General features: G+C 39.7%; 1 pseudogene; it reads left to right on the top strand.

Annotated features, from left to right (window-relative positions):
• Window positions 1–225: 225 nt before the first annotated feature.
• Window positions 226–11401, top strand: LOC132652523 (small ribosomal subunit protein uS5-like; annotated as a pseudogene).
• The last annotated feature ends 904 nt before the right edge of the window (window positions 11402–12305 follow it).

Here is a 12305-nt window from a genome sequence, read left to right as displayed (position 1 = left end):
GTCGCTAGTTCCTATGCTTTCTGGGAAGTCCTGGGGTCTCTTCGTTGTGCTCTCCAAGCTTGGGAGGCCCAGCGCCTTGTGTGTCCAGGTTGTATGACGTTTCTGCCTGGTTTTGGTGAGTATATAGCGTATTCTCTGTCACTGTGGGATTGGGCAGGCTGTACCGTCAGTGATGGCGATCCTGTAGAGCTAGTATGGCGTCTAGCAGATTCGCGCCCTGGGAGGATGGAGCAGCCGCCACACGAAACTGGGACTCTGGGACAGGTACTGCTGGCTTTTGTCTGCCGCTAAAGTGCTTGGGGCTCAGTCTCAGCAGCTGTATACCCCAGGCAGTTAGGTCTGCGCTGAGAAAGATGAGTCCGCTGTGCTGAGGAGGAAGGAGGTCTGGGGGAAGGGAGTGCCGCAAGATCAAAGGATCGTTTCTCTCCTTCCCCAAACAAGTCCCCAGGTGACCGGAGACCAAAGTTTTCACTTCCTGTGATATTCCCTGTTGTTCAGAAAGCCTCACCGTGGTTTTCCTGGGTTAGCAGTCCTTCCATCCACCAACTCAGAAGTTCAAGTATCCCACCGCTCAGAAACTGTGTGCTAGTCGCCATCTTGGCCCCGCCCCCTATTATATCATTTCATCACCATCATAATCAATATTATTTCAGTGAGTCCAATTAGTGCTGACCATGTATAAATGAGTGTAGGACCACCCATTAAGTTGTGGTCCATATCTTACCAGCAGCCATATCTCCAAAGAAATGTGACTTACATTTATTATCCATCAACTGCTTGTAAATCTCCAGGTAGAGGGTTAGTCTTGTAATGGAAATTTTAGCTGGCTTGATCTTGTGCAGGTATTCACCAATGCTGTGAGCTGATGGTCCATATTAGCAATAATATGTCCAGAAGATAGTACTATAGACCTCTTCTCCCTATCCTCTGGCTTCTACATTCTTCCTGCCCCCTTTATCATTATGTACCATGAGCCATGCTAGGAGAAGACTATTATAGATTACTTAGCTATTGCTGAGAATTCAGTCACTCTCAACAATATTGTCACCAGCTTGGAATTCTTGGTGAGTCTCCTTTTCCTTTCAGTTAAAGAATTAAACTCTGGGAAGGTGATCTCTATCTTTACTAGTATCAGCAGACAGGCACAGTAGCTGTGGAAAGGCTTTTATGGAAAGTGAGGAAACCATGCCACAGAATAAAACCCTTCAAAGTAAGAAAGAAAACGCAGGAAGCTGAAGCCCAGGTTTTTCTTGGGGACTGTGAGATTATAAAGTGTCTGAAAATTCTTCTCCGCTAACCCTCTATTTAGTGTGGATCACTTTGAAGAAAGACAATATAACTGATTAATACACAACATGGTACACATGTCCTGATCTGACCTTGAACTTGTTGAGTCTGTCTGTCACCACTGAGCCTATGGCCAAGAGAAAAAAAGCACAGAAGTCCTTTATTTTAAGCTGCCAGGATTTTGTCTCAGGTCAAGAAGATGAGAAATAAGCTAGCCATCTGGGTAGTTTACTATTTTTATCACCTAGTCCTGGCCTCTCTTGTTATTTATCTGCTTTTCAGGATGTCTGGCTAATTCTCAGTTCCGCAACATAAACAGTTATATATCTCTGCATTATCCACTACCCACAGCAATAAGATTTTCTAAACAAGGTTGAGAGAAAGACAAATAATATTTAGAAAGAAATTTGAATCCATGACCATTTACTTAAATAATGTTAGTAGATGCACCTCCAACCCACAAAGCTTAGGGTCTATGGTTCCTTCACCATGGACATTTGACTATGTTATAGTACCAGACATGATACTTCAACAGTGTAACTGTTATGGGGGTAATCCAGTGTGTTTTGATTATGTGTGATGCCAAGGTAAAATACCTCCAGAGGTATGTATTTTATGGCTGGAACGTAGTCAAAGGTCCATGGCTGGGAAGGTAGAAGAATGGAATTGGGAAGGAATGAAGGAGGGGGCTACAGCTTGGATACAATGTGAATAAAATGTAATTAATATAAAAAAGTTAAAATAAAAAAACTTGAAATATATTGTTCTTATTTACAGAAAAATTGCAATTGTTGAACAATCTTAGTCAGTGACCCATTGCTTCTGTTTTCTAAATGTTCATGTTTTTGAATGGCTTCCTAGTTATTTATGTTTATAACCATAGACTAGTGCCAGCTTGGTCAGCTTCTTTGTATTAACAAACAATTTCATGTGAAGCTGAACGTGATTATGGATGGTCCAGGCACTGAAAAGAAGTTACTTTTAAGTGCTTAGTTCTCAAAACAAATTCCATATTACATGCTCCAAGTTTCAGAAATATTGCAGAAGAAAAGGAGAAAAATGTTAAAAACCTGAAATTGGGTATTAAAGATATGAAACACTGTGTTCTAGGCAGGATAAAATTGTTGTATTCATGATCACTCAGTATCTGTGGTTATATGCAAAAAGTCTACTCAAGACTGGACCCATTACCATTCAGTCATGGATCAAAGGGTTGTATTTCACTACGTTTAAATGATGTATTTCATTAGGTTCACTCAACATTTTTATTTCCCAAAGGACAGTTCTCACCAGGAAAACAATGGAGATAACTGAAGAAATACTATAGTTAATTTAGGCAAACAAACCTGTATTGGTTGCCTGAAATATTCTGGTGAGCATATCAGCTATTTCATATATTAAAAAGATAGACATATTAGACTCAAAAAAAAACCTCAGTTCTTGTTGTTAATATGTCCCCAAGCATTTTTCTTTATATAAAATGATAATATAAATTATTTTAAAATAATTTTAACTAGCATATAATTATACACAGCTGTCTGGTAAACAATGACATTTAGAAATGTATGCAGTCAAATAGCATAATTGGCACATGCATCACCACACAAGTTCATTTTTTTAATTTTTGTTTGATATCATTAAAATTCCTTTAATATCTTCCTCAATTTCTTTCTTCAGAGACTTGAAATTTTTTTTCAAACAGGTCTTTCACATGCTTGGTTAGAGTTAAACCAAGGTACTTTATGTTATTAGTGGCTATTGTGAAAAGTGTTGTTTTCCTGATTTTTTTCTCGGCCTTATTGTCTTGCGTATCCACGAGGGCTTCTGCTTTTTTTGAGTTAATTTTGTATCCAGACACTTTACTGAAAGTGTTTATCAGCTGAAGGAGTCTCTGGTTAAATTTTTGGGGTCACTCAGGTATACTATCATATCATCTGTGAATAGTGAAACTTTGACTTCTTCCTTTCCTATTTGTATACCCTTGATCTCCTTTACTTGTCTTATTACTTTCTTATTGCTTTATCTCTTCAAGCACTATGTTGAAGAGATATGGAGAGAGTGGGCAGCCTTGCCTTGTCCCTGATTTCAGTGGAATTGATTTAAGTTTCTGTCCATTGAGTTTGATGTTGGCTAGAGGCTTGTTGTTCAATGGAAAAAAGACAGCATCTTCAACAAATAGTGTTAGTCCAACTGGATATCTACATACATGCAGAAAAATGAAAATAAATTTTTATTAATCACCCTGCACAAAATTAAAGTCCAAGTGGATCAAAGATCTCAACATAAAACCAGATACACTAAATCGGTTAGAAGAAAAAGTAGGAAAAAGCCTGGAACTCATTGGCACAGGAGACAACTTCCTGAACAGAACACCAACAGCACAGGCTCTAAGATCAACAATCGATAAATGGGACCTCATGAACTTGAAAAGTGCTTCTGTGAAGCAAAAGACATAGTCATCAGAACGAAATGACAGCCTACAGACTGGGAAAGGATCTTCAGCAACCCTATATCTGATAGAGGGCTCATATTCAGAATGTATAAAGAACTAAAAAAAAATTAAAAAGCAATAAATCAAGCAATCCAATTAAAAAATGGGGTACGTAGATAAACAGAGAATTCTCTGTGGAGGAATATAGAATGGCAGAGAAACACCTAAAGAGATGCTCAGTGTCCTTAGCTATCAGACAGATGCAAATCAAAACAACCCTGAGATTTCACCTTACACCCATCAGAATGGCAAAGGTTAAAACTCAAGTTACATTTTAGCTTTTTATGGTATCCAACCATGTTTGGGGAGAATGTCCTGCTTCAATGGCTGTAAAGGCCTGAATGATCATGGCTGCATCACACTGTTGTGAGACTCTAATCTTGCATATATACCACAGGCAAACCAAGGAGACCAACACCAGAAGGCCTGCTAATGCTCCCATGCCCGCCCATTCCTTCAGATGATTCATGGCTGCAGCAATACATGATGATAATCCTGTGGCTAGTCCTGCGTCCACTCTGGTAGAATTTACCGTGACAATGGCCACTCTCAGCTGCTCCATCGTAGTATCGAATTCTCCAGTCGAATTACCTAAAATATAGCTCGACAATTGTTTAGACAGATTTGCAGCACAGGAAAAATTCTCATGTTGTTACGCTCAGGATGCGAGGCTAAGCACTGCACTCAGGGTCAGCCGCTTTGGACCCAGAGAAGAGCATGTCTGGTTGCATGCGGGTTGATGCCCCAGGTCCCGCCTCTGAGAAAAAGGTATCAGACGGGTCTGATGCTCTTTGGGTGGATGACACCTAAACGAACATCGGTACAAAGTCCCAATTTATTTCTAATATCAGAGATCAGACCTCTACTCTTGCCTGATGCGTCTAAAACAAAAAGGGGGAACTGTAGAGAGCTGCGGAATGCTATGCCTTAAAGATGGAGCTGGTTTCTGCCTTCCACCTTCCCGATGGTGAGTGCTCTCTGTCACGAACAATTCCACATTTGGCTAAGGCTGAGGATCTGGCTTGCTTCCATGTATGTGGACCTATCTGCATTGCCCACATGGCACGCCTGGGTTGGCTACCCAGAGGCTATTTAAGCTGTGGGCTGGCTTTCCCCAGGGTCCGAGGATTGTTCAAGGTTCCTGAATAAACTGCATTGAAAAAAAAAAGACATATACTTAAGAAAAAAAAAGAATAAAATAACAATCACAAGAATTTTACTACATCTTAGTATGAGATCTATAGACTGTTATTTTGTCATATTCTGTGTAAAAACAGTTGTTCTACAAATCTTAACTTGTATTTGCATGTTCCTATGTATGTATGTACATTTACACATATATGTTTTCTTTGTCCTTTGATGGCTGCTTTTGAAAAGAGAAGATATAAATATATTATAGGTGTTCATTTTCAAAAATAAAATAAAATAAAATAAAAAACTGTAAAAAAAAAAACTCAAGTTACAACACATGCTGGAGAGGTTGTGGAGAACTGGGAACTGTCCTCCATTGCTAGTGGGGATGTAAACTTGTACAACTCCTTTGTAAATCAATCTGGCGCTTTCTCAGACAATTAGGAATAGTGCTCCCTCAAGATACAGCTACACCACTCCTAGACGTATATCTAAAAGAAGCTCAAGTACACAATAAGGACATTTGCTCAACCATGTTTGCAGCAGCTGTGTTCATAATAGCCAGAACCTGGAAACAACTCAGATGTCCATCAACAGAGGAATGGATACAGAAATTGTGGTACAGCTACACAATGGAATACTACTCAGCAATTAAAAACAAGGAAATCACGAAATTTGCAGGAAAATGGTTTGGATCTAGAAAGGATCATCCTGAGTGAGGTATCCCAGAAGCAAAAAGACACAGATGGTATATACTCACTTGTATAGAACTATAAGATAAGATAAACATACTAAAATATGTGTACCTAAAGAAGATAAACAAGAAAAAGGAACTGGAGTAAGATGATCAATCCTCACTTAGAAAGACAAATGTGATTGATAGGAGCAGTAGAAAACAAGTAATAGGACAAGAGCCCACCACAGAGGCAGAGTGCCTCTGAAAGACTCTACCTAGCAGTGTATCATAGTGGATGTGGGGACTCACAACCAAACCTTGGGCAAAGTGCAGAGAATCATATGAAAGAAGGGGGAGTTAGTATGACCTAGAGAGGACAGGAGCTCCACAAGGACAAAAGGGCAAGGGGGCCCTCTATGAGACTGTTTTTCCAACCAAGGACCATGTATGGTTATAACCTAGAACTTCTGCTCAGATGTAGCCCATGGTAGCTCAGTATCCAAGTGGGTTATCTAGTAAGGGGAACAGGAACTATTTCTGACATAAACTCAATGACTGGCTCCATTACCTCCCTCCCCCTGAGGGAGGAACAGTCTTGCCAGGTCACAGAGGAGGACATGGCAGCCAGTCCTGAAGATACCTCATAAGCTAGGGTCAGATGGAATGGGAAGAGGACCTCCCATATCAGTGGACTTAGAAAGGGACAGGGAGGAGATGAGGGATGGAAGGTGGGATTGTGAGGGAATGAGGGAGGGGAATAAGGCTGGGAATCAAAGTAAACAACCTGTGATTAATATAAAAAAATAAAAATTCCTTTGAATATTTTAAAATCATATGAATATTTCTGTATATTAAAACTATTTTACAATTGTACACAATATTAGATTTTATGTTTTCTATCTTATCCAATGTTTTTATCCCCAATCACCAACTTTTCTCTAGTCTGTCTCTCCTCTATATATACTAAAGACACTGCTTTTTGTTTCCCTCCTTTCTCTATATTATTGCTTTAATTAACTTCCCTGTTTTCCATGTAATACCTTTCTCTTGGGAAGAATATATAAAGATCTCAAGAAGTTAAATACCAACAAACCACGTAATCCAATTTAAAATTTTTTAGGTTAATTAGGTTAAAAAACTAAAAAAATAAGTTACAGACCAAAACAGAGAATTATCAACAGAGAAATATAGAATGGCAGAGAAACACTTAAAGGAAATGCTCAACGTCCTTAGCCATCAGAGAGATGCAAATCAAAATGGCCCTGAGATTTCACCTTATACCCGTCAGAATGTGACAACCTTGAGTTTTTGATCTTAGACATTCATAATGTCTAATGACAGGTATAACGTGAGAATTTTTCCTGTACTGCAAATCTGTCTAAACAATTGTCTAGCTATATTTTAGGTAATTGGACTGGAGAATTCGATACTATGATGGAGCAGCTGAGAGTGGCCATTGTCACAGTAAATTCTACCAGAGTGGACCCAGGACTAGCCACAGGATTACCATCATGGATTGCTGCAGCCATGAATCATCTGAAGGAATGGGCGGGCATGGGAGCGTTAGCAGGCCTTCTGGTATTGGTCTCCTTGGTTTGCCTGTGGCATATATGCAAGATTAGAGTCTCACAACAGCGTAATGCAGCCATGACCATTCAGGCCTTTACAGCCATTGAAGCAGGACAGTCTCCCCAAGCATGGTTGGCTACCATAAAAAGCTAAAATGTTACGCTCAGGATGCGAGGCTAAGCACTGCACTCAGGGTCAGCCGCTTTTGACCCAGAGAAGAGCAAGTCTGATTGCATGTGGGTTGATGCCCCAGGTCCCACCTCTGAGAAAAAGGTATCGGACAGGTCTGGTGCTCTTTGGGTGGATGACACCTAAATGAACATCGGTACAAAGTCCCAATTTATTTCTAATATCAGAGATCAGACCTCTACTCTTGCCTGATGCATCTAAAACAAAAAGGGGGAACTGTAGAGAGCTGCGGAATGCTGCGCCTTAAAGATGGAACTGGTTTCAGCCTTCCACCTTCCCAATGGTGAGTGCTCTCTATCACAAACAACTCCACATTTGGCTAAGGCTGAGGATTTGGCTTGCTTCCATGTATGTGGACCTATCTGCATTGCTCACGTGGCACGCTGGGGTTGGCTACCCAGAGGCTATTTAAGCTGTGGGCTGGCTTTCCCCAGGGTCAGATGATTGTTCAAGGTTCCTGAATAAACTGCATTGAGAAAAACAAAACAAAACAAAACAAAACAAAACAAAACAAAACAAAACAAAAAACTCAAGTGACAACACATGCTGGAGAGGATGTGGAAAATGGGGAATGCTCCTCCATTGCTGGTGGGAATGTCAACTTGTGCAACTACTTTGGAAATCAGTCTGGCACTTCCTCAGACAATTAGGAATAGTGTTACCTCGAGAACAAGCTATACCACTCCTAGGCATATATCCAAAATACAACAAGGACATTTGCTCGACCATGTTTGTAGCAGCATTATTTGTAATAGCCAGAATCTGGAAACAACCCAGATGTACCTCAATTGAGCAATGAATACAGAAACTGTGGTACATTTACACAATGGAGTACTATTCAGCAAAAAAAAAAAAAAAAAAAATCACAAGGAAATAATGAAATTTGTAGGCAAATGGTGGGAACTAGAAAAGATCATCCTGAGTGAGGTATCCCAGAAGCAGAAAGTCACACATGGTATATGGTATATACTCACTTACAAGTGGATATTAGTCATAATATAAGATAAGCATACTAAAAGCTGTACTCCTAAAGAAGCTAAATAAGGAAGACCTAGGGAAGATGCTCAGTCCTCATTCAGAAGGGCAAACAGGCTAGACATCGGAAGCAGGAGAAGATAGGGAATAGGACAGGAGTCTTCCACAGAGGGCCTCTGAAGGACTCTGCTGATCAGGGTATGAAAGCAGATGCTCAGACTTATAGTCAAACATTGGGCAGAGTACAGGGAATCTTTTGAAAGAAGGGGGAGATAGAAAGACCTGGAGGTGACAGGAGCTCCACAAGAGAACCAACAAAGTCAAAAAGTCTGGGCCCAGGTGTCCCTGCAGAGACTGATGCTCTGACCAGGGACAATGCATGGAATGGATCTAGATACCCTGCTCAGATGGAGCCCATGGCAGATCAGTATCCAAGTGGGTTCCCTAGGAAAAGGAACAGGGACTGTCTCTGACATGAACTCAATAGCTGGCTCTTTGATCACCTCCCCCTGAGGCGATGCAGCCTTGCCAGGCCATAGAGAAAGACAATGTAGCCAGTCCTGATGAGACCTGATAGGCTAGGGTCAGATAGAAGGGAGGAGTGTCTTCCCTATTAGTGAACTTAGGGAGGGGCATAGGGCGAAAAGAGGGAAGAAGGGTGAAACAGGGAAGAGAGGAGGGAGGGCACTACAGCTGGGAAACATAGTGAATAAATTGTAATAAATAATAAATTAAAATTAAAAAGAAAAAAATCAGTTAAGATGTAAAAAAAGAAATTAGAGCATAGTGAATAATAATAATAATAATAATAATAATAACAACAATAATAATAAATTGGTCTTTTAGGTATGTGAACTCAAGGACTGGATCCTTTACCTCCTCCTGCCCCCGAGGGAGGAGCAGCCTTGTTAGGCCACAGAGGAGGACATTGCAGCCAGTACAGAAGAAACCTGATAAGAAACCTGATAAGAAACCTGGTGAGATGGATGGGGAGGAGAATCTCCTCTAGCAGTGGACTTGGAAAGGGACAGGGAGGAGATGAGGGATGGAGGGTGGGATTGTGAGGGAATGAAGGAGGGGGCTATGTCTGGGATACAAAGTAAATATCCTGTGATTAATATTAAAAAATAAAAATTAAAAAAAAAACAAGTCATAAGGAACCTACCCACAAAAAACAAACAAACAAACAGAAAAGGTAGCTATAACAACAGACACCAAGGAAATCCAGAGAATCATTAGGTCATATTTCAAGAACCTGTACTCAAAAAAATTGGAAAACCTAAAACAAAAACAATTTTCTTGAAAGATATCACTTACCAAAGTTAAATTCTGATCAGATAAACAATTTAAATAGACCTACAACTCCTAAAGAAATAGAAGCAGCAAAAGAAGAATAAGAAGAATAAGAAGAATAAGAATAAGAAGAAGAAGAAGAAGAAGAAGAAGAAGAAGAAGAAGAAGAAGAAGAAGAAAAGAAGCATGTCCAGGCCAGATATGTTTTAGCACATAATTCTATCAGACTTTCAAAAAAGAGTTAATAACAATATTTCCCAAATTATTCCACAAAATAGAAACAAGAGGAAAGTGCCAAATTTATTTTATGAGGCCACAGTGACCCTGATACCCAAACCAAACAAATATTCAACAAAGAGAATTGCAGACAAATTTCCCTCATGAATATTGATGGAAAATTACTCAATAAAATACTCACAAACTAAATCTAAAAATACCAAAAATATCATCCACCATCATCAAATAGACTTCATCCCAGAGATGCAGGGATGGCTCAGCATAGAAATATTTGTCAGTGAAATCCACCATAAAAACAAATTGAAAGGGGAATAAAACATACTATCATCTTATTAGATGCTGAAAAATCCTTTGAAAATTCCAACACCAATTCATGGTGAATGTCTTGAAGGGATTAGGGATACAAGGAACATACTTAAACATAATAAAGACAATTTGAGGAAAGCTGATAGCCAACATCAAATTAAATGGAGAGAAACTCAAAGCAATTCCACTAAAATTTGGAACAACACAAGGCTGAGCAATAAGTAAACAAAGGAGATCACGTGTATAAATGGGAACAGAAGGGATTTGGTATTTGCAGATGATATGATACTATATATAAACAATTCCTAAAATTCTCCTTGGAAACTCCTACAGCTGCCACTACCTTCAGTGAAGTGACTGGATACAAGATTAACTAAATACAAGCATGTAGTACAGTATGTATCTTTCCTACATACTGATGATAAAAGGGCTAAGAAAGAAATCAGGAAAACAACACCCTTTACAACAGCTAAAAATAATATAAAATAACATGGGGTAAACACCAAACGGTAGATCACACTGATGCAGTTGGAGGGCCCCAGAGGACCAGGGGCCCAGGATTAGGAGGCCGTGACCACTACAGCATAGGATCTGGCAGCAGTCTTAGAGGCCTCAGTGGTGGCTTTTGACTCTTCTGCAGCTCGTGGGTAAAACCGAAGACAAGGAATGGATTCCTCATTACCAAGCTGGGCCACCTGGTTAAGGAAATAAAGATCATGTCTTCAGAAGAGATCTGCCTGTTCTCTCTGCCCAATAAAGAATCCAAGATTATTGACTTTCTTCTGGGGACACCCCTAAAGGATAAGGTTCTAAAAATTATGCCAGTGAAGCAGACTAGGGCTGGCCAGTACCAGGCTCAAGTCTTTTCTCTCTACTGGGGACTACAATGGTCACATTGGTCCTGCTGTTAAGTGTTCCAAGGATGTAGCCATTGACATCTAAGCAGCCATCATCTTGGACAAGTTTTATACTATTCCGGTGTGGAGAAGTTTCAGAGGGAACAAGATTGTCAAGCCTCACACAGTTCCATGCAAGTAACAAGCCACTGTAGCTTGTTTTGGTGCATACCTGGCTCACCGGGCACTGGCATTGTCTCTGCTCCTGTGCTCAAGAAGTTAGTGATGATGGCCAGTATTGAGGACTGCTACACATCATTTAGGGGCTGCACTGCCTACCTGGGCAACTTTGCCAAGGCCACCTTTGATGTTATCTTCAAGACCTACAGCTACTTGAACCCTGACCTCTAGAAAGAGACTGTTCACCAAGTCATGTTTAAAGTTTTTACCTAGTCATGTTTAAAGTTTTGGAGAGATCAGGTATATAAGGCACATATCTAAACACAGGAAAGGCAATATACAGCAAGCCTATAGCCAACATGAAATTAAACAAAGAGAAACTTAAATCAATCGGACTGAAATCAGCGACAAAGCAAGGCTTCCCACTCTCTCTGTATCTCTTCAACATAGTACTTGAAATCCTAGCTAGAACATAAGACAACTAAAGGAGATCAAGGGAACACACATTGGAAAAGAAGAAGTCAAAGTATAACTACTTGCAGATGGTATGATAGTATATATATATACAACCAGAGAACTCCTTCAGCTGATAAATGCCTTTAGCAAAGTGGCTGGATATAAAATTTACTAGAAAAAGTTAGTAGTCCTCCTGTACACAAAAGACAAGTGGGATTAGAACGAAATTACGGAAATAACACCCTTTCCAATAGCCACAAATAACATCATTGGTGTGATTCTAACCAATCAAGTGAAAGACCTGTATGAAAAAAAAAAAAAAACAAACAAAAAAACAAAAAAACAAAAACCAAAAAACTTCAAGTCCCTGAAGAAAGAAATTGAAGAAGATAGAAAGATCTCACATGCTCATGGATTGGTAGGATTTACGTAGTGAAAATGGCTATCCTTCCAAAAGCAATCTACAAATTCAATGCAATTCTAATCAAAACACCAACACAAATCTTTACAGAACTTGAAAGAACAATTCTCAGTTTTATATGGAAAAACAAACAAAAAAACCCCCCAGAATTGCTATAATAATCCTGTAAAACAACAGATAGTTTTGAGGTATCTCTATCCCTGATATCAAGCTGTGTACTACAGAGCAACAGTAATAAAAACTTAACGGTACTGGCAT

Source organism: Meriones unguiculatus, chromosome 2 (genome assembly GCF_030254825.1).
Source record: "Meriones unguiculatus strain TT.TT164.6M chromosome 2, Bangor_MerUng_6.1, whole genome shotgun sequence".
In the NCBI taxonomy this organism is placed as follows: domain Eukaryota; kingdom Metazoa; phylum Chordata; class Mammalia; order Rodentia; family Muridae; genus Meriones; species Meriones unguiculatus.
The sequence above is the reverse complement of the archived record's forward strand: the minus strand, read 5'-3'. Positions and strand labels throughout refer to the sequence as shown.